The sequence below is a fragment of the Scyliorhinus canicula genome, chromosome 5 (genome assembly GCF_902713615.1).
Source record: "Scyliorhinus canicula chromosome 5, sScyCan1.1, whole genome shotgun sequence".
NCBI lineage: Eukaryota > Metazoa > Chordata > Chondrichthyes > Carcharhiniformes > Scyliorhinidae > Scyliorhinus > Scyliorhinus canicula.
The window spans coordinates 156,598,779-156,626,438 of record NC_052150.1 but is presented as its reverse complement, the minus strand read 5'-3'; the positions used below and the strand labels follow the sequence as shown (position 1 = coordinate 156,626,438).

General features: G+C 46.6%; 1 long non-coding RNA gene across 1 annotated transcript in view; it reads left to right on the top strand.

Annotated features, from left to right (window-relative positions):
* Positions 1-4,775: 4,775 nt before the first annotated feature.
* LOC119966353 overlaps positions 4,776-27,660 on the top strand; it is a 37,252-nt gene continuing 14,367 nt past the window's right edge. Inside the window, exons 1-2 of the long non-coding RNA XR_005460736.1 lie at positions 4,776-4,916; positions 10,987-11,032. This is a non-coding gene — a long non-coding RNA (uncharacterized LOC119966353). The remainder of the gene's footprint in view (positions 4,917-10,986; positions 11,033-27,660) is intronic.

The following is a 27,660-nucleotide window of genomic DNA, read 5'->3' as shown; positions in this document are numbered from 1 at the left end:
GGAAATCACCAGCAATCTGTGATGTGACCATCAATTCACTCGAGACACGATTGAAAGTAAACTGGGGTTTTAATAGACTTACAACAGAGCCTGCCTGCGACCAGAAGAACTGAGGGCAGGCTCACACGGCTGCAGCACTTTATACTTCCGGTAGTGGGAGGGGCCATGGGCGGAGCCATTGGTGGAGCCGAGGGTGGAGCCCTGTACAAGCTCCTCATCTCCCCCTGTGGGCAGAGCCGCGCAACGGCTAACAGACAGAGCCCACAAGAACATAATACAGTACAGTGTGAATTATTAAGAAGTACATTCACCACAATCTGCAAAAGCATTTCTTCAACACCTTCAACAAGTTGCTCATTCGGATCAATCTGCATTGCTCTCTTTCTTTTGTATCTCCAGCAGTAGACTTCTCAGCAGGGGAACATCACACCAATCCGCACACCAGGAAAGAGAAAGAACTCCCCTTCCCTTTCTATAGCCCAGGTAACAGGTCATCTTCCCATCCTCCCATTCCTTACTCCAGGCTGCAGAAAAAGAAGGAAACAGCAGCAGCAGCCTCTGGGCAATTGCAGCCACAAGCAGCAGCAGCAAAAACAACTTGTAGCACCACTTGAGAGCAGTGAAGTGCTCACATAACTAACAATGCCAATTCCTTATTGGCAATAGCCTTCAGCTGTGAAGCCAAAGGGAAGTAAAGTGATCTTCAGCCTATAACCACAATCAAGGCTCTGTGTGGAAGTGTTGGGTTGGATAGTCAGGCAGCGGCTGTAGTTGCCACAGTTATGGATATGCACAATATTAGAGAATGGCCTGTAGGTCAAGCAGGTGCAGAGCCCCTCACCAACCCAGTCCAGGGGCGACAACTGACCTATGACATACAGCTCTCTGCCCAGGCCCATTCCTGCCTGAGGGGTCTCCCATCCACCAACCCCCGGAGCTCCCCCCCCCCCGAGCAGTGGGGCAGCAACTCCAGTGTCCCTGGACTGCATGCCGGGGAATGGAAACGGCTACTCACCTCCTCAGCTTCCCTCAGCAGCCATTGTGCTGCCTTCCTGTTTTTAAATAGGAGTGCTAAATGATGCCCGCGCGACCATTAATTCCCGCGAGGCCGAAAGATTGGGCTTCCTTCTCGCTAATGAGGTGGAGTTTGCTCTTAATTGGTCTTAATTGGTGCCTCACCACATCTGGGTGGGATCCAGTACCCACCAACGTGGAGCCGGCCGGTTAGATAGCGAACCGATTCACACCCAGCATGGCCATTTAACCGGTGCGCCCGGATCCATGCCAGGCGCAACATGGCGGTTGAATCGCGCCCTATATTAATATGAACATCTATCAATGTACTCATGGCACATAGAAATTAAAGTCATGCAAGTGAGAAAAAAAGCTTGCAGCACCTGGAAGATTATGTTACCGGTTGAGTGAGTGATACTGATACTTTCGGTCATTTAAAACATACAGACCAGTGTATATTACTGCAATTGATTGCAGCTCATCCTCAGTGCCACAGTTCAAAACACTTAGCAGCAAATATACCCAAGTGTCACTGGATATCAGCTAGAAATAATTCTGCCTTCCTTAGCAGAATTTCCTGTGCCTAACATATGGTTGCCTTTAAAAAGGAATCCGGGGCAGTTCTGTGGGCAGCACATTTGTCATGAAATGGCAGGTTCTCAAGTTCAATTCCCACTCCTGGGAGTTACTGATGAGGGAAAGATAGGAGGGAAAGTTATACCAGGTGGAAAGTCAAACAACAATCCTGATTGCTCCCAGGTACTTCGTGTCAGTGTATACGCTGATACCTGGGAACAAGTTCATCGTCATGTTTTGGGATATTTTTCTACATTTAACATGCTCTGTCAATGCAAGTTATTCTTATTAATGACACCCCCAGACATCAGAGTATACAGCAGGATAACCTAAGGAGTCGCAAAATAAGTTTTTTTCATAATTGGAAGGGAAACAATAAATCAAGAGCATAACAATGTACTTTTTAGCGCTTGATTAATGTAAGTGGCATCGGAATCAAGTTTATTATGTTTGAATTTCAGAAAAATACATCAGGGGCGAAATTCTCTCAACGGGAGACTAAGTGCCGACGCCGGAGTGAAAACCGGAGTGTTTCACTCCGGCGTCGGAGGCCGCTTCTCGCCCCCTATTCTCCCATCCTCAGGGGGCTAGGAGCGGCCCCGCGTCAATTATGCGCACCGGGCCTTGGCGCTGCATCAAAGCGCGCCGCGTAAATGATGCGGCCGGCGTTGCTTAAATGACTTCACCTGCGCATGGGCGGTTGCCGTCCTCCATGCAAGACATGGAGGATTTATCTTGCGGGGCGGCAGAGGAAAAGAGTGCGTCCTTTAGAGATGCCAGCCCGCCGATCGGTGGGCACCGATCGCGAGCCACAACCCTACTGAGCACCCCCCGGTGCTCGATCCTCCCTTCCCCCCCACAGGCTGCACTCGCAGCGTTCGCGCGCTGTTCACGCCGGCAGCGACCAGGTGTGGTTGGCGTCGGCGTGAACCCGACGGATTGGCCGCTCATCCGGGCCGGAGAATCGCCGCACGCCTATTAGAAACGGCGAGCGGCGGTTCTCCGAGCAGCCTGTCGTGAAACGCGGCACGCCATTTTGGGGGGGGTGGGAGAATCGCGTGCCAGGGCGGCGTGGCGGGAATCGCCCGGGACTCCCGCGATTCTCCCACCCGGCGTGGGGGTCGGAGAATCATGGCCCAGCTCTCTCTCAGCTGCTTTCTTCTATTTATTTAAATGTTGTAATCACAGGGAGGCACAGTTTTGACTTAGTGCCTGAGGTAAACCTGGCATCAAATAGAGGCCATCTTTTTACTTTTAAAAAGTGGGCACGCACCATTATTTATTCCTGCCCTGCAGGAGTTTCATGTTATTTTTCAATTTGTATTTTCCATCCATTGAATTATCCTAACATTAATAGCTCCCAAATGAGAAAATTGTAAACTTATTTTGCCGTCCAAATCAAAGAATGTTGTGGAGGTGAATCAGAAAAGGGATCCAGCTCGCTTCCATGTTCCCTCTCACGTAGTGAAAATGGCAGCTCCTTAACAGGGAGGCAAAAACACCAGCTCAGCTTGTATTGGAACACGAACCCGACATTCATCCGATGTGAAAGTATGTCTGCACTGATGGGTGAAGTGTTTGTTGCTGTGTGACAAGCGGACACTTTGTGCCAGGTGTATTAGGTATAGGGAGGATTAATAATAGTTAAAAAGATTAGATTTCACCTAGTTCTGTAAAGGGTAAATCATGTTTTCAGTTTCAACTAAGTAACAACAGTTACAGTTAAATGTAGCGACTTCCTAATTAGGTCTGAATGTTTATTTTTATAATAAATATCATAGAAATCGCATTTCCAAATTATTAAAAGAGACAGCTGTTTAGAATATTTGTCCATTAAATGTGCATATCACATCTGAACTGTTTGTTCATCCACCTTCATCGCTGTACTTATAATAATGTTCTCTCCAATGGCAAAATATATTTTAAAAACTTACATTCAAATTCTTTATTTTGTACCACAAGCCCTGTCATCTGCAGGTTTATAAAAGTTGCACTGAATTGCTGGGCATCTTTCTAAAGATAAACATGTTTTCATAAGAGACAATTAGGCAACCATTCAGCACTGATGTTCTGCTGGCACATGGCAAGCCAGATTTGATGAACCTTTCACAAAGCAATGTGGAGGTAGTCGTTAAGAGGTTCTTTTTGAAGTGTTTTTCACAAATACATAAGAGGACATTGACAATTACATATTAATGGAAAGGGATAAATCCGCAAGAATATAAATATATTAGAGTGTGAAACATTTAAGTGAGTTAAGCCGGGATATGGCTTCACATCACCATGAAATCACATCACTATGAAAGAGAAATATGAGGCTTTTAGTAATTCTATTGTTGAAGTGTTGGCAGCATTTTAAAATGGAATTTGAATCCATTTGTAGAGATGTGGTAATCGTGCAATTTATTTTTTGTGTCATGTGCTCAATTCTACTGCCAACTAAAGGGTATAATTGGATTTAACCATCAAATGAGTGCGTATGTTGTTTAAAATTTTTAAATAATGACTCATCTTGGGCTTACTAGGAGCAAAGGATCAGACGATTGCATCCTTTAACCAAGAATTTATATAACCTGGATCAGAATGTCTTGGACACTAAAGCCTGCACATATACCTATTCTGAACTATACAACTATGACCTGGCCTGCTGACCTGTGACAACTTCTTTGACAGAAGCAGAATATGAGAGAACATGTAAAGGAAAATCTCATCTCAACTTGACAGCAAATCCGTTAGCATCTGAAAAGATTGATTAACACTTCATTCAGAAGTGTCCACCCAAAACATTAATCTGTTCTTTTGACTCCTTTCATTTTCAGGCGCATCTCCAGTCTCATTGCAACATTTTCTGTTCTTATTTCAGATTCCCAGCATTCACATTTCTTCTTTCCTTCAAGATTCTTAAAAAACTGACATGGTTGGGTATTAAGAGGCAGACTGGTGTTGCCAACGCTGATAGGACAGGCTGAGCCAAGAGAAGGATTTAAGGATTGATTAACTCGCTCACTATTTAAAGAACCTATTTGGTGCAGTCTCACTTCCTGGAAATCATGAAGTCATCATCACTCTGAACAGAGCAGATTCCGGTTATAGTAAGTGAAATCACTCATATCGCACTGGGAATAAGCTTCATCGTTTAATGCCTAATGAATTGTGGGGTTCTTCTTTTCAAGGCATATATTTAGAACCGCTTTATCGGTTTGCACAGACTGACTTGTAAGCACATTTACAGCTCACAAGGCAACAGACTATACCATCCTCATCCTTGCTGCAATGTAACACCCACATTCTATGAAGTAATGAAATCCCAACCTCGCCCACACCAAGTAAGTAAAACCACTCGCTTGGGAGCTTCTGTCATCTCTGGAGAGGTTAGCATTAATACTTGGTTGTATGGGAAGACAGTGCTGTAAACCTTATGCTGATTAATCTGATGGTTCATTTTTAACAGCTGAGTATTTAAAACAGAAATGGCGTTTGGGACATGTAGTGCCATGTGCTCAGGTGACTGAATAGCATTAAGCACAATCTAATTTCAGTTCTCATTTTTTGTTGAATTGTAATCCAGGTTCAAACCTTAAAACTATGGTATGGTAAGAAGAGAAAAGATGATGTAAGTTATCTATTTTCTATGCTTCAATAAGAGGCTACGGTGGTAATTGTTATGTATTTTCAATAACTCTTACTCCCTCCAGTGAAACTCTGTATTAATGTGTTCATCGGAATGACATCCTAAGTCCTAGTGCAGGAAACAGTGAGGGAAGAATAGCAATGTAAGAGATCACACACTGTAAATAAAGCTCTGTTATTTTAAACCTCCGCGCTCCCTAGTATCATACTTTAAAAAACAGAACATAAATACTGGCGATGAGGACTACAAAGATTTGCTGGTTAGCCAACCAGGAGGAAGAAATTTACCGAGAAAAGTTGGGAAAAACGAACATGTTACAGAAAACGGATGGGCTGGGTGGACATGAGTAGCAATAATCTGCCTGCAGGACAGATTATACAGCTGTCTATGATAAATAAAAGCCTGAACCTTGAGTTGTTAACTTGTGCATGACAGAATTAAGGTAACTGTTGAAAATGCAGTTGCTCAATGTGCTCAATGTAACCTCCATTAGCAGAAAAATGGCAGGAGTTTTTGGCGTTGTCGGGCCCTTTAGTAAAAATGTTGAGCGATGGAGCTTCTATACTGAGCTTTTGACTATTTTGCGTAGGCAAACAAAATAGCTGAAGAGATTATGATACCCACTTTCCTGAGCAACATTTAATCTCCTCCATAGTTTACTGCAACCTGAGAAGCCATTAAGATGTACAAAAACATTGTGAGTATCTTGCAAGCACATTTTACGCCGAAACTCTTGGTGATTGCAGAGGGCTTTGGATTCAATAAAAGAAAACAAGAGGAAGGGGAGTCAATCGCGCAATTTGTGGCTGTGCATAAAAGACTTGCAGAATATTGAGAGTTCGGAGATGTGCTGAATGACACTCTTCGGAACAGATTGGTTTGTCGTCTACACAGTGCAGCAACACAGAAACGTTTGCTAACCAAGAGTAATCTTACTCTGCAGAAACCTATGGAAATCTCTGTTTCTTTGGAGCTCTCTGCAAAGGAGTTGAGAAATTGAGTCTGTGTACTCGAATACACAAAACGGCTGCTGAATTTACACAAAAGAATCTCGAGATTCATACATAGAACATAGAACAGTACAGCACAGAACAGGCCCTTTGGCCGTCAATGTTGTGCCGAGCCATGATCACCCTACTCAAACCCACGTATCCACCCGTAACCCGTAACCCAACAACCCCCCTTTAACCTTACTTTTATTAGGACACTACGGGCAATTTTAGCATGGCCAATCCACCTAACCCGCACATCTTTGGACTGTGGGAGGAAACCGGAGCACCCGGAGGAAACCCACGCACACAGGGGGAGGACGTGCAGACTCCACACAGACAGTGACCCAGCCGGGAATCGAACCTGGGACCCTGGAGCTGTGAAGCATTTATGCTAACCACCATGCTACCCTGTTACCCATGTGCAAAGTCAGGGGATTCTGCTGCTGACTGTTGGTGTAAAGGCATGGGGCGGGATTCTCCCCTACCCGGCAGGGCGGGTGGTCCCGGCGGGATGGAGTGGCGTGAACCACTCAGGCATCGGGCCTCCCCAAAGGTGCAGAAGTCTCCGCATCTTTAGGGGCCAAGCCCTAACATTGAGAGGCTAGGCCCATGCCGGAGTGGTTGGCACCTCGCCGGTCGGCGGGAATGGCCTTTGGCGCCACGCCAGCCGGGGGAAGTTCGCGCATGCGCCAGAGCGTCAGCGGCTGCTGATGTCATCCCAGCACATGCGCAGGGGAGGGGGTCACTTCCGCCTCCACCATCGTGAAGGCTATGGCAAAGGCGGAAGAAAAAGAGTGCCCCCACGGCACAGGCCCGCCCGCCAAACAGTGGCCCCGATTGCGGGCCAGGCCCCCAGGCCCCCCACAGGACCCCGGGGCCTGCCCACGCCGCCTGGTCCCGCCGGTAAGGTAGGTGGTTTGATTCCCGCTGACGGGACCGGCATGACAGCGGCAGGACTTCGGCCCATCGCGGGCCGGAGAACCGCTGGGGGGGGGGGGGGGTTCCCGCCGATAGGCGCGGTGCGATTCCCGCCCCCGCCGAATCTCTGGTGCCGGAGACCTCGGGAGACGGCGGAGGCGGGATTCACCCCGGCCCCCGGCGATTCTCCGACCCGGCGGGGGGTCGGAGAATCCCGCCCATGGATATCAATGCTGTGGATAAAAGGACACACAGAGCGTGCCTGCAGTCAGGCATGTTCTAAGTAAAATTAAGAAGCAAAAACAAACCAATGCAGCATTTAAGCAAAACAAAAGGAGAAATGTCTAGCTGTACAAAAGGGTCAGAGAAAACAAAGTGACCACACATGGGAATTATGCTGCAGATAGAATGGAAAGATGGGCATTGCTTTTGTCTGCACATACTGATACCATTAAGTACAGACAGTCACGTCTACATGGTAATGCAGATGGACTTTCAACATTACCACTGCCAGGTAATTTGTCAGACTGTTCAAATACAAATATCTTCTACTTTGAACAAATAGACAACACACCAGTCATTTCTAAACAAGTGAGGAAACACAATTGGAGTGATCCTATGCTCTCAGAATATGATGGGCTGGATTCTCCCAAAATGAGGCTAAGTGTTGACGCTGGAGTAAAAACGGTGGTGTTTTACTCCCGACATTCCTAGAAAAAGGTTGACCTAATTCAATGCACTGCAGGGGGCTAGCAGGGACCCAGAGTAAATCCCGCAGCTTTAGTTGCGTTACGGGCCCCCGCACATCCAGTTCGGAGACTGCATGCGCACGATGGCGGCCTCCAGCGGCCGTGCCGAGCTCCATGGCGGACCCGGACCGCGACGACACACATAGAAAGGAGGCCCCCCGATCGGCCGCGTGCCCGAGCAGCTAAACCGACAGACCCGATCCCTGTCCGCCTTTAAGGCCCTCCTGGCCTCCGATCCACCACCCCCCCCCCCCCCCACCCCCCCCCCCCACCCCCCCCCCCACCCCCCGACCTGGGCGGTCGTAGACTGGGTCCGCACCCGCCACGCCAGCATCCCGACCGGCATAAGTGTTTAGTTCCACGGCGTCGGGAACTCGGCAGTGGGGAGCAGAGGTTTGCTGGGTGGGCCTCTGTCAATAGGACCCAAGCAGCTCAGCGTGCTCCGTGATCACGCTGATTTTCGGGCCCCAGAGAATCGCCAGACTGGCGCCGGGACCGATTATAGAGTGAAAGTGGATTCTCCACTCCCGCGCTGGCCGCGATTTCAGCACAAGGCTGCGGAGAATCCAGCCCCTGGTATTACGAGGGAGGACTTTGGAACTAGGACCTAACCTGAAACCCTACTACTCACGGTAGCACAGTGAGTCGCACTGTTGCTTCATAGCTCCAAGGTCCCAGGTTTGATTCCCGGCTTTGGTCACTATCTGTGTGGAGTCTGCACGTTCTCCCTGTATCTGGGTGGGTTTCCCTCGGGTGCTTCGGTTTCCCCCCACAAGTCCCAAAAGACGTGCTGTTAGGTTAATTGGACATTCTGAATTCTCCCTCTGTGTACCCGAACAGGCGCCGGAATGTGGCGGTCAGGGGATTTTCACAGTGACTTCATTGCAGTGTGAATGTAAGCCTACTTGTGACAATAAAGATTATTATTATGATCAAGGAGATTGGAGCTGTCAGTACAGTCAGGATGTCTTCTATGGGTCTCCAAGTGATCATTCCACCATCATTGAGGAAATGGGTGTTAGAGAAGCTACATGAAGACTATTGCAGAGTCCTACACATGAAGGAAATAGCGAGAAGTTATTTCTGGTGGCCTGGACTGGACAGGAAATTGAAGAGAAAGTTTGAACATGTTCTCCCCGTGCAAAGGCAACAAACCTGTCACCCTTTGCACCTCTGCATTCATGGGAATGGTTTGAAGAGGCTTGGCAGCCTGTCCATGTGGAATTTGCAAGACCTTTTGAAGGGCATATGTTCTTGGTAACGATCGATGCTCACATAGATCCAGGGTCCCAGGTAACGATCGATGCTCACACCAAGTGGCCAGAGGTTGCTGTGATGAAATCTATCTCATCAGAGAAGACTATTGAGAAGCTAGAAGTGTTTGTTACTTTGCATTCCATGAACAACTGGTAAGCGACAATGCACCTCAATGTGTCTCACAAGAATCTGAAATTTCTTACAAGAGAATGGTATTCAACATATTAAGTACACACCGTACCACCTTGCTATTAATGAACTGAATGCTTCACCCAAACCAGGAAACATACGTTGACAGCCTCTAGAGAACAAGGTTTGCTGAACAAACGTCGCCACAAGTTCCTACTGGTATATAGGAATACCTTACCATCCACTCCAAGACCTCTCCTACTAACGATGAAAAGGCAGCTACATTCCACGTCAAATCTGTTGAAATCACGAAAATTAAAGAGATCGTACAACACAAACAGCAAGTACAAATGAAACGGCGGGAAAGCAAGGCAACGCATGGAATCTTCCAACAAGGACAAGGGGTTTTGGCTAGGAATTATTCTACAGGAGAGAAATGGGTTCCTGCACAATCCTTGCACAGACTGGACCTGTGTCTCTTGTACTGTCCAGACCCGAGATGACTTTATCTGGAGGAGACATGCAGGCCAGTTGCTGGCTGGAAGAATGGAATTGGGGCCTGTGGAAAATCCAGGTTCAACCCTAAAAAGCCATGACTTGACCCTTCCTACAACATTGACACTAACAGACACTGTTGAAGAAAGCAACACCTCCCCTTCTCATCAGACAGAAGGATAACCCCTATTTCCAACATCTATGCCAGTTAAACCAAACACCAATGAAGTTAGGGTAAAGACAGAAATACCAGAGTTTACCACCAGTGAAAAAGAAGATGGCAGAGGTTCGTGATCAACCGTTCCTCGAGCGACAACCTCAGACCATCTGACGTATTGGCTGTTGTTCATGTTTAACTTCTTTTGAACTTGCTGGGGATGTTCAATTTAAGGGGGGAGGAAATGTTCTGATTGCATTAATTCTTATTCGCTCTAGTGATTGCTGTTGTATTAATGTATTCATTAGAAGTGATATCTTAAGTTCTAGTGTGTGAAACAGAGAAGATAATCATAGATAATCATAGAATTTACAATGCAGAAGGAGGCCATTCGGCCCATCGAGTCTGCACCAGCTCTTGGAAAGAGCACCCTACCCAAGGTCCACACCTCCACCCTGTCCCCATAACATAACAGCCGCGTAACAGAGCACCCACTAATTAAAGCTCTGTTATTTTAAATCTCCGTGCCTCCTAGTATCACACCTCCAAAACACAATAGGAATAAGTCCAGAGAATCTGTAGCTAACTGCATGTTTTATGGTTTTGGCTACAATAGGTCCTGGCAGAATTATTGAAATCTTACCCCTAATTCCTAGAAACATCAAGAGTGTTCATTGCATGATTCTTCTTTATAAACTGAAACAAAATATATAACACAGTCAAATTTCCGAAGGATTGATTACAGTGAGTCAGAGAATGTGCTGCATATAATGAGCATTGTACTATATAATGCACAGTGTTTTGTATAACTGTTAATCTCCCATGATGTAGTTCAGGGTCAAATTTGTGTCTTCATCTTCCTGTAAATAAGGGTCACATTGACTCCATGGTCAGAAATTTGCTGGAATAGATTGCTTGCCTGTTGTAGGTTCCAAATGAAATCATGCAAATTCTATAATCGGCATTCTATCCACTATGCCAGATTATGGCCCATGTATGAAGACAGAATATTATCCCATGTCAATGTTTGTCTTGCAAACTTTAACATCTTCTTTCTTCCTCTCACAGGTCTGGATTTTAACTCAGCTGGCCTGTGGGGAGTGGAGAAGTCAAGGTAAGTCAAAGGAAACCTCGAAGTTAAGGTTCTCCTGCATGCTGTGGTATTTTATCTCAGCTGCATGTGTTATGGGCCAGGGTTTCGAGAACACCAAAGTGTATCATGGAGTTCACCTGACCCACAACTTTTACTAGATTGTGGCATGGGGAGCACACGGCCCACTCTACAGATGTGGTAGAGCAGAAATGGGAAAGTATTTATTAAAGCAAAACAATGTTTATTCTATGAACTCAAGTTAACCTTTTTAAAACAATCAGTGAACATCTCAGCAACTATTAATTCAAATACAACCCCCAAAGAATACAATACTAAGTAATCCTTTAAGCTTTCCTTTTAACATCCATAAGACCTAAAACACCTTTTACCAGAAGCACATCAGGATAAAGTCACTACTGTTATTAGTTTTAAATCACCAGGAAATATTTACACTCTTTAGATTACAGAGAGAGAGGCTCTAATGCACCTTCTGATTGTGACTGCAGCTATCCTGCTCTGAAAACAAAACTAAACTACACCCTGCAGCAAACAGTCTAAAATGAAAGTAAAAAGCTGACAGACAGCCCAGCTCCACCTACTCTCTGACATCACTGCAGTAATGAACACCCATTTCTTAAAATTACTCTCACTACAGACACTTATATACACACCTATTTATAAACACCCATTAAAGGTGCTTTCACACGACACATCCATGGGCATCATTGATCAATTCCCCACCCGGAAGCAAACCTGAGTAACATACTTCTACTCGCATGAGGAGACAGTCAGTGGTGTTTGCAGAACAAGGTAGGCTCTTGGGCAGGTTGCAGAATGGATTGTGTGGCAAAGGAAAGCATGGACAGTATCAGAATTGAGGAGGAGGGGTGGACAAGGGGAGATAAATTGTGGGGATAGAGGAGTTGATCAGGTGGGAAAGGAACATCAATCCCGGCGTGGAGGTGGGGGCAAGGGTTAATCATAGGGGAAGGTGGGTCAATTCGGCGTCCCGGGGTAATGATCAACATCCTGGAGATAGAGTGGATTGGCGGCCTGGCCGTGTGATTGGAAGCATGAGGTGAGGAGCCCTGGGAATGGGCCAAGGGCTTGGACAGAATAGGTTGGTGGTCTCACAGAAGATGTATTGAGGTATTCAGGGTTGGGTTACCAGATCACAAAGGTTGCCTAGGCAGCCACATCGGATCCATCAGGTAGTTGTAAAGGCAATTCCTTCATGGATCGTACACCCCTCACCTTGGTCTAACTGTTAGGCTTTGTGAGCTCAGGAAACCTGACCAACAACAGTTCAATTCACAAAGCTGAATAACAATTAGACTCGCAGTCTCATTATAAAATTTGAAGTGTAAACTCATCCATCTGTGTTCAAGATGGAAGTTGGCAAATTGGAGACTAATTTGGGATTCTGATTTTTAAGAGTTTGGCTGAAATTCCCCATCCCCCGTCCCCCCACCCCCAACACCACAGGCTCCCCCAGCTGGTGGCTGCTGGCAGAAACTTCCAGTCCCACCAAAGTCAAAGGGAAGCACGGTAGCACATGTGGCTAGCACTGTGGCTTCACAGCGCCAGGGTCCCACTGGGTCACTGTCTGTGCGGAGTCTGCAACGTTCTCCCCTTGTCTGCGTGGGTTTCCTCCGGGTGCTCACGTTTCCTCCCACAGTCCAAAGATGTGCAGGTTAGGTGGATTGGCCATGATAAATTGCCCCTTAGTGGCCAAAAGTGTTAGGAGGGGTTATTGGGTTATAGGGATAGGATGGAAGTGAGGGCTTAAGTGGGTCGGTGCAGACTTCATGGGCCGAATGGCCTCCTTCTGCACTGTATGTTCTGTGTATCTGTGTAATTTGCATGGCTCTCCCGCCTGCCTGCTGTAGGGGTTGACTTTGGCGGAACCTGAAGATCTCGCTGGCAGGAAGGGCTGACAAATCCCATGCTGTAAACCCCAACTAACCTAACGTCTTATTTTCTGTGGTTAAAATTTCTCCATTAATCTTGTTTTGCTTCTACTCTTTCTCTTGGCCTTCCTCTATGTCATTATGATCCCTGGCCAGACCATGTTGTTGATAATATCCCGTTAGGAACCAAGAACATTTTGTTTAAAGTTGGACAAATTTTGAGATTCAAGGCACTTGGTCAATAAATAAAGACACAAAGGGCGGGATTCTCTCACCCTGGGGTGCCCTTCTAACCTGGTCTTATCCGGCGGGACCTTGGCGTGGAAGGATCCGGGGGCGACCTGTGGGGGAAGGGGGTTCGACCCCGGGGGGGGGGCCTCCACTGTGGCCTGGCCCGCGATCGGGGCCCACCGATCGGCGGGCCGGCTTTTTGGGCTGGGGGCCTCTTTTGGTCCGCGCCAGCCTCTGTAGCCCTACGCCATGTTGCGTTAGGGCCAGTGTGGAGAAGGGAGACACCGCACATGTGCGGAAATCGCGCTGGTCCCACTGCGCGGACCCGTGGCGCCCAACTGATGCCGGGGTCGGCAGCTGGAGCGGCGTGGGGCATTCCAGTGCCGTGCTGGGCCCCTGTAGGGGCCAGAATTGCTGCTCCTGGACCATGTTGATGCCGTCGGGAAACGCAACGGCGTTTACGACAGCGTCAACACTTATGATCAGAGAATCCCACCCAAGATTTCTTCAGTTTTCAACAAACAAAAATAAACGTTGCAATACAAGGTCAGAAATGTAAAACAATTTAGAATATCTGGCTTATACTCTAATGATCAGCCTAAGAATGAGGTACATGTGACTTAACAAACCAACTGTGGTTGAATACATACTGCACAATAAAGAGCATATGCCACCAGGACAGAGTCCATGGATTTCTCAACAACCCACACAGATGTTCGTAACTCTGTGAGTCAACCAATCTCGCTGAAATTATGTTTCTTTCATGAGGGATTTCAGTCTTCACCTTTGAAGAGCTCATCTTGGGATTCTCTTCAAAAGTCAGTCTGATTTGGATGGCTTCAACAATGGCCCCCCAAAAGGTTCCATATCACCTTCCGAGATTCCGTTCCCCTGGATTTCTGAATATGCACTCAAGCAATACCTCACAAGCACAATTTCATATCTTCAGCTGTGTCTAGCAGACTACTACTATTCTATAGGGGTACCTTTGCCCCAACAGCCTGCAGCATTGAGTGACCTACCTTCTGCTCCTTTCTTGGATGTTCAGGGCATTTCTTGAGCCCTTCTCACTTTAAAATCTGCTCTCCACTGCCCTTTCACTATTTGGCGTCTTATTTTTTCTCTGCACCTCTCTTTTTAACTGAACTTAACATGGATATATTCCTGTCCCTGTCTGAGCTCTTCTTCTGGAACCTCTTGCCAAACTCTCTCCCTTGTCCCTTCCCTGGAAACTCTTTCTCAATGCTGCTCCATTCCTGGTCACCTGTTTTCACAATGTTTTTCTTATGCACATGCGCACTGGGCCTTATTGAGCCACCGTGCATAGATTATACACAACTTCAAAACAAGAGTAAAAATTTATGAAATAAACCATTTTTTTATCTAACTTGCCTTTTCAAAGAAACATACATTCACCCGTTTGCAGCTTCCAACAGTCTCCTGCATGAATCTAGGGATTTTGTCCCCAATACGTTTCATTTATTAGTCATGGCTTTGATATAAGAGCCAGGGAGGTTATGTTGAAACTATATAAAACATCAATTCGGCCATAACTTCAGTACTGTGTGCAGTTCTGGCCGCCTCATAAACAGAAAGGACGTAATTATACCAGAGAGGATGCAGAGGAGGTTAGATAGATAGAGAAATACAGCACAGAACAGGCCCTTCGGCCCACGATGTTGCGCCGAACTTTTGTCCTAGGTTAATCATAGAATTTTGGACAATTTTTCATGGCCAATCCACCCAACCTGCACATCTTTGGACTGTGGGAGGTTGACGAGGGTATTGCCAGGACTGGAGCATTGCAGCTGTGGGAAAAGATTTGATATGTTAGGGTGGTTTAAGGGTGGCATGGTGGCACAGTGGTTAGCACTGCTACCTCACAGCACCAGGGACCCGGATACAATTCCGACCTTGGGTCTGTGTAGAGTTTGCACATTTTCCCCGTATCCCCTGTGGGTTTCCTCCAGGTGTTCTGGTCTCTTCCCACAGTCCAAAGATCTGCTGGTTAGGTGGATTGGCCATGCTAAATTGTACCCTAGTGCCCAAAGATATGCAACTTAGGTGGGGTTACGGGGACAGGATTATGGAATGGGCCTAGGTTGGGTGCTCTTTCAGAGGGTCGGTGCAGATTTGTTGGGCTAAATGGCCTCCTTCTGCACTGTAGGATTTCTGTGGTTTCTATGGTTCTCCTTGGAAAAGAGGCTGAGGGGAGATTTCATTGATTTGGATTTGGAATTGATTTATTGTCAAGTGTACCGAGGTACAGTCCAGTCAGATTATACCATACATGAAATACATAGGACATACATAAATACACAATGTAAATACATAGGCACAGGCAACGGGTGAAGCATACAGGAGTACAGTATTACTCAGTAGAGAAGATATGTGAAGGGATCAGTTCAGTCCATAAAAGGGTCATTCAGGAGTCTGGTAACAGCGAGGAAGAAACTGGTTTTGAATCTGTCAGTACGTGGTTTCAGACTTTTGTATCTCCTGCCTGCTGGAAGAAGTTGGAAGAAAGAATAACCTAGGTGGGAGGGGTCTTTGATTATACTGTCTGCTTTCCCAAGGCAGAGGGGGTGTAGAGAAAGTCAATGAATATGAGGTGGTTTCCCGTGATGGATTGGGCTGTGTTCACGGCTCTCTGTCGTTTATTATGGTCTTGGGCCGAACAGTTGCCATACCAGGCTTTGATGCAGCCAGATAGGATGCTTTCTATGGTGCATTTGTAAAAATTGGTAAGGGTTAATGTGGACACGCCAAATTCCCTAAGTTTCCTGAGGAAATATAGGCACTGTTGTGCTTTTTTGGTCGTAGCATCGGTGTGAGTGGGCCAGGGCAGATTATTTGTGATGTGCACACCGAGGAATTTGAAGCTGTCAACCATCATCTCCACCTCGGCACCATTGATGAAGACAGGGGTGTGCACGATATTTTGCTTCCTGAAGTTAATGACCAGCTCCTTAGTTTTCCTGACATTGAGGGAGAGATTGTTCTTGTTACATCACGCCAGTAGGTTGTCTATCTCCCTCCTGTATTCTGACTCATCGTTGTTCAAGATCCGACCCACTGGTCTGTCATCAGCAAACTTGTGGATGGAGTTGGAGCCAACTTTTGCCACACCGTTATGTATGTAGAGGGAGTATTGTAGGGGGTTAACTACGCAGCCTTGCAGGGCCCCAGTATTGAGGACTTTCGTAGAGGAGGTTTTGTTACTTATCTTTACTATGGGTCAGCAAGTCGAGGATCCAGTTGCAGAGGGAGGAGCCGAGTCCTAGGTTATGGAGTTTTGATATGAGATTGTGAAGGGGCGGATAGAGTGAATGAAAGGGCCTATTGATGTGGCTCATCAATTTTGCCAGAGCTTGTCTCCCAATTGGCTGCCTGTGGGCCTGTCATCCAGTAAAGAGATGCGAGTGGGCTCTGCACGCTGTCGGTCCAATCAGAGAGCTGGCAACTCTGACGCCTCAGCAGTGCCACTGAAGTTTGCAGGGTTGCTTGGAATCAAGGACTGGTCATTTTTTTAAAAAACTTATAAAAATTCTCAGGGCTGGTGGAAAAACCCCTCCTTGGAGGCCATTGGGCCACGGCCCAGCCCCTTCCATAGGCCGTGAAACCTTTCCCCACCCAGGCTGCCAAAAGGAGGTCGCCTCCATTTAGCTGGCAGCCTCCCTCCGCACATGGCAGCACAGTAAAGTGTGTCTTATTGTGAGGGCTTTTGATTATGGAAATTCACTGCCTGCCTCCTTGGTATATACAACCTATTCACTTCCAGCCTAGTAGTGGGACTGTCGGGGAGTCAATGTTACCTGGCTGCCTCTTATTTTATCGGCCCTCATGTCCGCAATTTCACCTCCTTGGGTCTGATAAAAGCTAGCGATTAGGTTTAACCAAAGAATCCGAGACGTTATTTATCATCAGAAAAAGGCTTTTCAGCCGACTGTGATTGCACCATCTCTGTGCTCTATCAATCCAAAACTAATTCTACTGCCATTCTCTCTCATCATAGCTATGTATCTCTCTGCTTCACACATTTATCTACATTTTTCTTAATAAAAACTAAAGGATTGCCTGCAGAACTCTCTTTCTAAAGAAATGCATCTTCACGTTTCTTCTTATTCTCTCAGTAAAACTAACTCGCAAACCAAAGTTCATGATCACATCCCAGCAAATTGTGAAATTGAATTTGATAAAGGAAGGCTGCAGTGAATTGAAAACAAGGCATCAAAAAGAAATGACAAAACAAATGCAATTAACTAGAGACCTCTTAATTTTGCATTGTAACTTTTAAAATAAAAAATCAATCATTAGTAACAAACCTGAGATTGTCCAAATCAAAATAACCCAGTGTGTGACAGCGAACATGATTTAAAAAGGGACAGATCTTGTCTTGTAAATCTCCTTGCCTTTTAGGTGGAAATTATATTTCACATGGATATTGCAGGGACCTTTGAGATAGTGTACCTGCATTGTTAAATTCTTGCATGATTAGCTGCTATACATGAGTAAGCCAGTGGATTTTTGAGGTTAGATTTGGAGGTGGATAATAATATTGCCTGGGACACAGGATATAGTAGGTGCAGTTGAGAGGGTGATGGGCAGATTGGAGAGAAATACAAAATTGCATAGCCCAGGGGTCAGTGCTGAGGCCCGTAACCATTTACACAAAAAAACCTAGCTTGTGAGTTGTTCATTTACTAGTTAATATAAAATGGGAAGAATGAATCAAATCCGATAGAGCTGGAAAAGAACTATAAGGACATTAAAAACCAGGAGAAAAGCTGGGCAATGTACTTATTCAATGAACTGTGTCAAACAGGCAAGCCCCTATATGCCTTTTGAACAGCCTTCTCAAATTGCCCTGCTGCCTTCAAAAGCTTCCTGTATGCTTAAAGCAGAGATTGATAGATTTCTGATTACTAATAACTAAAAGGGTTATGGAGATAATGGGTGTAAAAGGGACTGAAGTGTTCGATCCGCCATGATCATACTGAATGGTAGAACAGGCTCGATGGGCTGAATGGCCTATGCCTGTTCCTATGTTCCATTCTTATCTATCCAGTCATAGCAAGAGAATCACCTACAGTAGCTTTTTAACAGTTCCTTCACTATTATTACTAGGGTCCACCAAAAAGCTAACATTGCTCGCTCTCCTAGCTTTTAAAAAAAAATGTTATTCCAAACACAGACAAAAACATATACAAACAACAACCAGATATAAACATAATTTAAACAGTTTGTCAATTTTCTCCCTTAAACTATGCGTGCCCCCCCCCCCCCCCCCCCCCCCCATCACCACTGGCAACAACAGATCTTCAAACAGCGTCTGCGCATAAAACCTCCGACCCCCTAAGAACAAACTTAATTTTCTCCAGACTTAAGAACTGATATAAATCCCCCAACCATGCCAAGACCCCCGGTGGACCTCAAACTCAATAAGATTCACCGCCGGGTCATCAGAGGCGAAGGCCACAACATCGGCCCCTTCCCTCCAGCAGCTCCGGCAAAACCGGAACTCCACAATTCGCCACCAGAGGGCACGGTGATATGTTCACCCTCACTATTTCTGACAGAGTCGTGAAATCCGCTGCCCAGAAACCCCCAACTTTGTCCACCGCCAGAACATATGAGTGTGGTTCGCTGGCCCCTCCTGTAATGATATATATATTGACTGGGATGTAAAGAGTTAACAAGTTAATGATAATGCTTCTTACCACTAGAGGAAACCACAGAACAGTCATATATATATCATGTGACTTGCGGATTCTGGGTAAAGATGGTGATACATGACAGAGAGCAGTTATAGTTCTGTTAGTTAGGGACAGCGGCGTGCAGAGGGGGGGGGGGGGCGGCGGTGCGCTGGCCCCGGGCAGCCATTGGATGGGGCAGTGGCGTGCAGAGCATGGATCGCGCCTGCGCACCGCGGTCGGCCGGAGCTAGCCTGCGCACCGCGGTCGGCCGGAGCGCGCCTGCGCACCGCGGTTGGGTGGAGCGCGCCTGCGCACCGCGGTCGGGTGGAGCGCGCCTGCGCACCGCGGTCGGGTGGAGCGTGCCTGCGCACCGCGGTCGGGTGGAGCGCGCCTGCGCACCGCAGTCGCCGCTGGTGAAGAGGCGGCTTTGCACTCAGCGGCTGGAGAGGGAACAGAAAGGGCGCGAATTCTCCAGAACCGATGGCAATGCCACCATGGGTGAGTTTTATTTATTCTTTATCTTTATCTTTTGATCTATTTTTAAAACTCTTCTCTGCACCCTCTGTAGCTGTCAACTTACTAAACTGTTGTGCCCAGAATTTGACATTTGGGCCAGGGGCACCCATTTGGGACAGAACCAGTATTTCATAAAGATTCATCATGGCCTCTTAACTTTTGCCCTCTTACCCTTTATACTTAAAGCCCAGGGTCCTATAAATGGGAGATTCTCAGAGACTTGACTGCAAGCTGCTGGAGCTCGGATCTTGAACAGAGCTTTTATATCTGGATTTGGGGACCCTTTATGCACTGGCATAGTGCAAAAACAGGCCCCACATGACCAGGGTTTTGTGAAGAAGAAGGGATCTGGAAATGTGTTGACTGTGAAAATTATATTTGTGGAAATTGGGTGAAGTAATGCCGGTGTTTGATGAGACTTGGTGCTAAAGCTTTAGAGAAATGAAGATGGAATTTGATTTGAAGAAGTTCAACGTTTTGAAGGATATTGTGGCTGAAATGAAAGCGATACGTGCTGAATGAGCTGACCGAAATGTGTGAGATATGTCTTTGTATCTGCTATGTGTAATTTATCGGTCATATTATTGCAATTTTCCTGTTAATTCATGTTTAATTTACGTTGATTTTGGTGTGATTGCTAATATAAAAGTGAAGTCTTGTATATTGGTCTTAGTTGGGTTGTTTGTAGTTGTTTCCACAAGGGTCATGACAGTATTTCCATGACGTTGCTGCTCTTATCCTTCTCCATGGGGGTTGCAGAGGAGGGAGGCACAACCTTTGAGACATAACATCTCACCCATTGCTGCAAAGCAAAATGACTGAAGAAGAGAACAATATCCCTAGAATCCCAGCGCTAAGGGGAAATTGACTAATTTACAGCGCAATTTAACCTCAGGCAGCCGTCCTATACCTTAGAGATGGCAAAGATAAAGAGGTCAGTGAATAGCTCTAGAACGGGTGTAACTACGTTTTTTATAGGTTTTTTGGTGATATTTAATGAAATATTTACGTGGGATGTAGTAAAAGTTAAGCCTGGATGATCAGAGGACTGCTATGGCATTTAATCTCGGAATAGGAGACATTTATTCCTTAACGTGCTAATATTCAAATACAGATACCACTAATTTGCAAGTCTATGATATAAATTGCACAAAATTATCAGTGGAGAATCAGTGTGAAATAATTTGATACGAAGGAATAAAGAAATGACATATGGTTTATCCGTCTGCATCGAGGAGAAGGAATATCTGGGTTATCAGAGCCAGAGGAGACAGTCAGTGAAAATACAGGAAACTTTCTAGCAACAATCAGACTATTGGCCAAATATGATGACATCTTAGCAAAACACTTGCAGAGCGGGAAAGAGAAACCAAAAAGTGTCACCTACTTGTCCAACAGAATTCAAAATGAAATAATCAATCTTCTTGGTGAAACTGTCAAGAAAAATATAATTTCCGAAATTAAGGACGCAAAATATTTTAGTATAATGCTGGATTCAACTCCAGATATTGCCCATGAAGATCAGGTTTCTGAAATTCTGCGTTACGTTCATATTGATGAAAACAGAAAAGTAGAAATAAAGGAGACATTTCTGGGATTTTTTCAAGTCAACAAGAAAGATGCAGTCAGCCTGGTAAATAAAATTCAGGAAAAATTGGAAGAAGACAAAATTTCCATGAATGACTGTCGTGGTCAAGCATATGATAACGCAGCAGTTATGGCTGGAGTGAGAGGAGGTGTTCAACAAAAAATTCTTGAAGTTAACCCAAAAGCTGTGTTTGTGAACTGCGAGAACCACAGCCTCAATTTGGCCTGTGTCCATGCAAGTGAGGTGCAACCTGTTGTTGTTACATTTATTGGCATTCTAGAAAAACTCTTTACTTTTTTTTCTTCATCTACTTCTCGTTGGGAAGTGTTAAAATCATTTGTCACTCGGACTGTGAAAAGACAATGTGACACAAGATGGAGTTCTAGCCATGATGCTGTGCAAGTAATCCACGAAGAGTGTGACTTCAACACCTGCTGGAGAGCCTTCAACACCTGCTGGAAGGAGAATTTTCAAGGGAAACTAAATCTGATGCAGGATCGCTACTTAACTCTATTCAACAGTTCCCGTTTATAGCTTTATTAAATTTTTGGTACTCAGTTTTATCATCAGTGGAGAAAGTCTCAAAACGTTTGCAGGATCCGAAAATGGGGTTCCATGAAGCTTCTTGTGATCTGAGAGGACTTATTCATATCTTGAATTTGAAGAATGATGAAATTATCCACAATGCAATAGATTTAGCCAATGAATATTGTGAAAATTGGGGAATACCAATTGCACGAACAAGGAGAAGAAGAAGAATGCCTGGAGAGTCAGCAAGAGATAGTGGACTGACGGCACAAGAAGAAATGAATAGCGTAATGGTAGAGATTGTGAACAGATTAAAAACTGAAATTGGAGACCGCAGTGTCCGTCTTCAAAGACTCAGTGACCGATTTTCTTTTCTTCTGAACTTGAATTCAGTAGTGATTGAAGATGAACAAGAAAGAGAGAAGTTAAAAAAGGAATGTTCAGACTTTGCAAATTATTATGACAATGATGTGGTTGCAATTCAGTTATATGACAAAATTATTGATTTTGTGATGCTCCTTCGAGCTGGAGGGAATAGAGTTCCCCCTGATCCTAAAGATGCTCTGGAGTCTTTACTGCAGTATGGGAGGGATGTCTTTCCGACGCTGTGTGTTTCATACAGATTACTGCTTACAATCGCATTTTCAGTCGCAAGCTGTGAAAGGTCATTTTCAAAACTGAAATTAATAAAAACATATCTGAGGTCTTCTATGTCACAGGAGCGACTGACCAACCTGGCTTTAATAAGCATTGAAAAAGAATTTCTCACAGCTGATGTAAAAAGTGAAGTAGTTCAGGTGTTTTGTGACAGGAGGTATCATTTGGGGAAAAGAACTTAATAAATTTGATTGATTAATATTAAAATCGAATAAAGCGTTTATTTCATGTTTCATCTGTGTTTATATATTCAAAATGTTTTCCTTTCTCATAATATTTCTCAGTATATTAGGCCTTATACTTGAGGCTTTGGGGCATATAATCAAGATTTGCCCCGGGCATCACCAGACCTCTGCACGCCGCTGGTTAGGGATAGCATAGTTTAATATAGAAACTTTCTACTTTAGGAATTTGAACGAATCTTAGTTAGTAGTGTAATAAATTTATAGTTTTATTTGTTAACAAAGCTTTGTGTTCTTTATTCAACACTATGCCTCCGAACCATTCAGGTAAAGCAAAGTAGATAACACAACATGCTACCAGAAGTGGACAACTTTAAACAGAGAACACACCTCCCACATCGTTCGCATACATCCTCCCCCTCGGGAAAAACCCACTCCTACAGGCCCGAGTCTTGTGTGCCCTATGCACCACCTTAAGCTGTATAGGGCTCATCTGAGCACAGGATGAGGTAGAATTGATCATGTGCATTATTTGACTCCAAGCCGCCCACCCAAGCCCAATCCCCAATTTTGCCTCCCATTTCTGCTTTGTCCCCTCCACTGGTGCCTTCTCCGTCTCCACCAACCACCTGTAAATATCACCAATCCACCCCTCCCTAGATCACCTGGTGTTAACAACTCATCTCATAGCGTGTGCTTTGGCAGCTGAGGGAATGAGGGCAGCTGCGTCCGTGCAAAGCCCCAAAACTCAAAATATCTAAACACACTTACCTATTCAGATTTCTCCTGCATCTCCACTATCCCCGTGACTCGCCACTCAACAAAAATGTCACTTGCCCGTTCTATCCCATTCCTGCATCAGCTCCCTTACATCGCGGCCACCCCCCCGGAATAAGCCTATGGTTCCCACATATTGGGACCAGTCCCGACATTTATCTTATATTAAGGTGCTGCCTCAACTGATTCCAAATTTTGAGAGACGATGCAATGATGGGACTGCTAGTGTACCTCCTCAGAACAAATGGGAGCGGGGCCTTGCCAGGACCCTGAGGCTTGCCCCCACACATGGGACCTCCTCCACCTACACCCATTCTGAACCCCTCCACGCTCCCCCCCCCAAACTAACGTATCACCTTCTCTACGTTTCGCTCTCCTAGTTCTAGGGCTCGATTCTCTGATCTAATAACCAGAAAGTCGCCGCCATCCCCAAACCGATCCTCCATCCAGTAGGGGGCTAGCAGCCGTGCAGTGTAAAGCCCCCCGGCTTATTACCAAATTCGTAAACAATCCTTTAATGGATTGACCTTATTAATACTATACTCCTGCTTGCTTCACCCGATGCCTGTGTTTACTTATTTACATTGTGTACCTTGTGTTGCCCTATTATGTATTTTCTTTTTATTTTATTTTCATGTACTGCTTGAGCTGCTTGCAGAAAAATACTTTTCACTGTACCTCTGTACACATGAAAGTAATCAAATCCAATCCAATCCAATCCAATTTACCTGCGGGTACGGCTGGAGAATGGCCAAGTCTGTGGCCGAGCATGCACACGACGGCGACCTGCGGCGGCAGTGCCGTGCAACATGGCGTCAGTAGCGTGCGGATCCGGCCTGCCAAAAACTGTCCCCCTGTAACTAACCTTGCCATCTCTGGACCAGTCCCCCCAGCCCCTGCCAGAGGAACCCCCCCCCCCCCCCGACTGTGGCGGCGCTGGACTCAGTCCGCAGCCACCACGCAAGGTCCCCAAACGGTGTGAGCACACGTGTCCTACGCCATCAGGGACTCAGCCCATCAGGGGCGGAGCATCGGGGGAGGGCTTCACGTGATTTCCTGAGGCCGTCCGTATGGCGCACTCTTCAAGTAGCCGTTTTTGAGGGGGTGGAGCATCGCAAAAATGGCACCGCCCCCGATTCTGGCGTTAACGGGGTTTCTCCAGGCCGATCGCCGAACGCAATTTTGGCGTCGCCGATCGGAGAATCCAGCCCCTAATCTCCAAACCACCCACAGTGACATTGGGCTGAATTCTCCCCTTTGTGAAGCCAGCATAAAGAATAGCAAGAATAGGGCAGCACGGTAGCACAAATGACTAGCACTGCGGCTTCACAGCACCAGGGTCCCAGGTTCGATTCCCCACTAGGTCACTGTCTGCATAGTCTGCATATTCTCCCTGTGTCTGCGTGGGTGTCCTCCAGGTGCTCCAGTTTACTCCGACAGTACAAAGACGTGCAGGTTAGGTGGATTGGGCATTCTGAATTGCCCTTAGTGTCCAAAACGTTAGGAGGGTTATTGGGTTACGGGGGTAGGGTGGAAGTGAGAGCTTAAGTGGGTCGGTGCAGACACGATGGGCCGAATGGCCTCCTTCTACATTGTATGTTCTATATTCTACATATTCTAGCAATCGGGCGGAGAATAGTGCGTAATGGGAAAATTGAGATTTGCGAGTTACAAGAGGAGCCTGAGCACTAGGGTTGTTGAGGGGGAGCGAGAAGGTAAGATAACTCTGAAATGCTGTCCAAAACTGTCAGGCTTGCTGGAGGGACGGTTACCTGAGCTGGGGGGAATGACTTGGTAACAAGTCTGTGAACTCTGGGTGTCCCCCTTGGGGTCTGACAGCCTAGCTCAGACTACCATTGCTACAGTATGTGGATTTAAACGCACCCCTTTGGTGCTACTTATAGGCCCCTGGCTGTTCACACTTGTAACTGCTCATCTGGAAACCCACCCAGGCCACCCCTCTGGAAACCCTCAGACCCGAGCAGTATCATCAACAGGATGTGCGTGGCCAAGCTCAGTTAGTGGCACGCCAGGTGTTGGCACTCCACAGTGCCTTCATCAGAAGCTCAGCTCCACTGCAGGGTAATAGCAGAGCTCACCTCAAACAAAGGACACATGGCACAATGTCCCTCTTAGGGCAGAGGCTTCACCAGTGACACTATCAGCTAGCCTATCCCACAAGCCCTGCTAGTGCACCGAGCTCCTGTTCCTATCCATCCTGCTCCCAGCCAGGAAATCTAACCTGCTTTCTGTCACAATTTGTCCGTTACACACAGGACCCACATCACACTGAAACTGGGGCCCAGCAGATGCACACTTCCCTCACTCACCCCATTTGTAGAACCTGCCCACACACGAGCCCTTAATCATGGAGATGATTAGTGACACATGGTCACCTTCCCCACCACACAACCAGTTGTCACTCTGCTGGTGGGATAACATACGGTCCACCCAGTGAGGAGGTCCACAGTAGACCCGACTGGGGAAAAAGGTCAGAGGCCGCAGAGCCTATCGCTGACATGGAACGCCAGGTGGCGTCAAACATCAGTCATGTGACATCCGGCCACCGAGGGTTGGTAGTAAGGCATACACAAGGACTGTCGCACCGGATAGTTCCAGAGAAACCCAGTCTATATGGATTCTGTATGCCATCCTTCCACCTGTTAACTAATAATTAATCATTCTATGTAAACCATCAGCAATTCTGTATGTATCATTGCACGGACAAGTCAACAGAACACAACAGGCAGCAGGTTTTGTTTTAGTTAGGGCATCATGATGAGCACAGGCTTGGAGGGCCAAAGGGCCTGTTCCTGTGCTGTACTTTTTTTTGTTCTTTATTCTTTAATCCCTAAATATAACCTATGTTCTCCACCCGTTCCAATTTAGGTGTTATCTAACTTTCTTATCTCACCTACCACGCCTTCTAAGTGTAAACCCAGACAGCACATCAGCAGTGGAGGTGGCCTGCTGCATCTCACCCTCTGACCTGTGTTGCCCTTGCCAGCCATCCTCTGGGGGGCCTGGGTCCGGATGGCTTTCGGGTGTCACATGTGATGACATGCCACCCTGTCCTGCCTGCGGACCATGAGATACACTAGTATTAGGTGGGGGTGGGGGCAGTTGGTTTTGGAAGCGCTGAGGTGTTTCAGCGCGTCCCCTACAGGTGGAGCAGGCATGGGCTCCATCACGTTCTCCTCCCTCAGGGGGCTCGATGATTCCCAGTCTACTCTATGGTATGGAGAGGAGGCCGGAGTGAGCTCTGGAGGCTTCAACATCACCTGGCGCTGCCAGTCCTGGAGGCTCGTGTCCTCTGAGCCATGGTCCCAAAGTCCTGAGGAATGAAGCACTGAGATTGGGGCATATCCCTCTGTGATTGTGCGCTATCCCTCTGTGACTGGCTAAGGTCAGTCAGCGTCCAGCCAATGCTCGTGAGTGCTGCTGCAATGTTCATCTGGGTCTGGGACATGTCTGCCTGTGACTGGGCTCCCCTGTCATGTGCCTCAGCCATTGACCGCACAGTGTGCCCCAAGCCTTGGATGTCTTGACCCATGGCTCTGACTTCTTGCCCCAGACCTTCCACTGCGGGCTCCACCACTGGATACCATTTCCACTGGGTACCATGCATTGTCGGCATAATCTCTTGCAGTTGGACTCTTCCAGCTGTACCTTCAGGCACTGGAAAGTTACTGACACACTCTCCTGTAGATCCTAGCTTTGTGTCTGCACCTGTACCAGTTATGGGATTATATTTTCCAGAAGCGCAATGTATGTCCGGATGACAGCTGTTGCCTGGGATTGGGCAGTCCTCCCACCGTCCACTCCCTCGGGAGTTCCTGCCTCTGCCTGAGGTGTTGCAGCATGTGCGAAGTGACTCAGGAGCCTCATCACTAAAATGACCCTCTGAGGTGATAATCTCTGTGGTGGAGGAGGTGGAGGGATAGCAGTGACAAAAAGATTGCGTCTTCCTCGGATTGGTGCTCCGAGGTGTGCTGGTGATGTGGTTGGGCGGCAGTGATCCCAGATGGCCCAGCCTTGTCTGTTGGTGATCCTGTAAATCATAAGACAAGAGACATGGTGAGATCTTGGGATGGATGGTCTGTGGAAAGGAGTGACTCACTTGCTATAGGGATATCAGCGTTGCTTTGGGCTCTTACTTGTTTGCCATATACCAACCTCTGCCAGCCATTGCCCTTTCCTCAGCCTTGCCTGCTAACTGTGTTGGCCTCTCCTCGGCTGGGGTGTGGATCCGTATGCCAGTGATGCACCCTGCGGTCTTTTGTGCTCGTGCCTATTATGGACCGCTTTAATGTAGAGCAGTGTTTTTCAAACTTTTTTGCCCAGGACCCATTTTGAGCAATTGGCCATCCTTCAGGATGCACACCGGCCGACCTTTGCGACCCAACATTTTCACTGACCTTTAATGTGACAGATGAGCCTGCTTGGTCCTCACGATCTCACTTGCTTTGTCATTGAATGTTACATTTCTGCTGCGGACTTCAGCTGATGATTTAAGATCCCACTGCATCCGTTGAAAAAAATCAAGAGGTTTGTCCTCAAACCC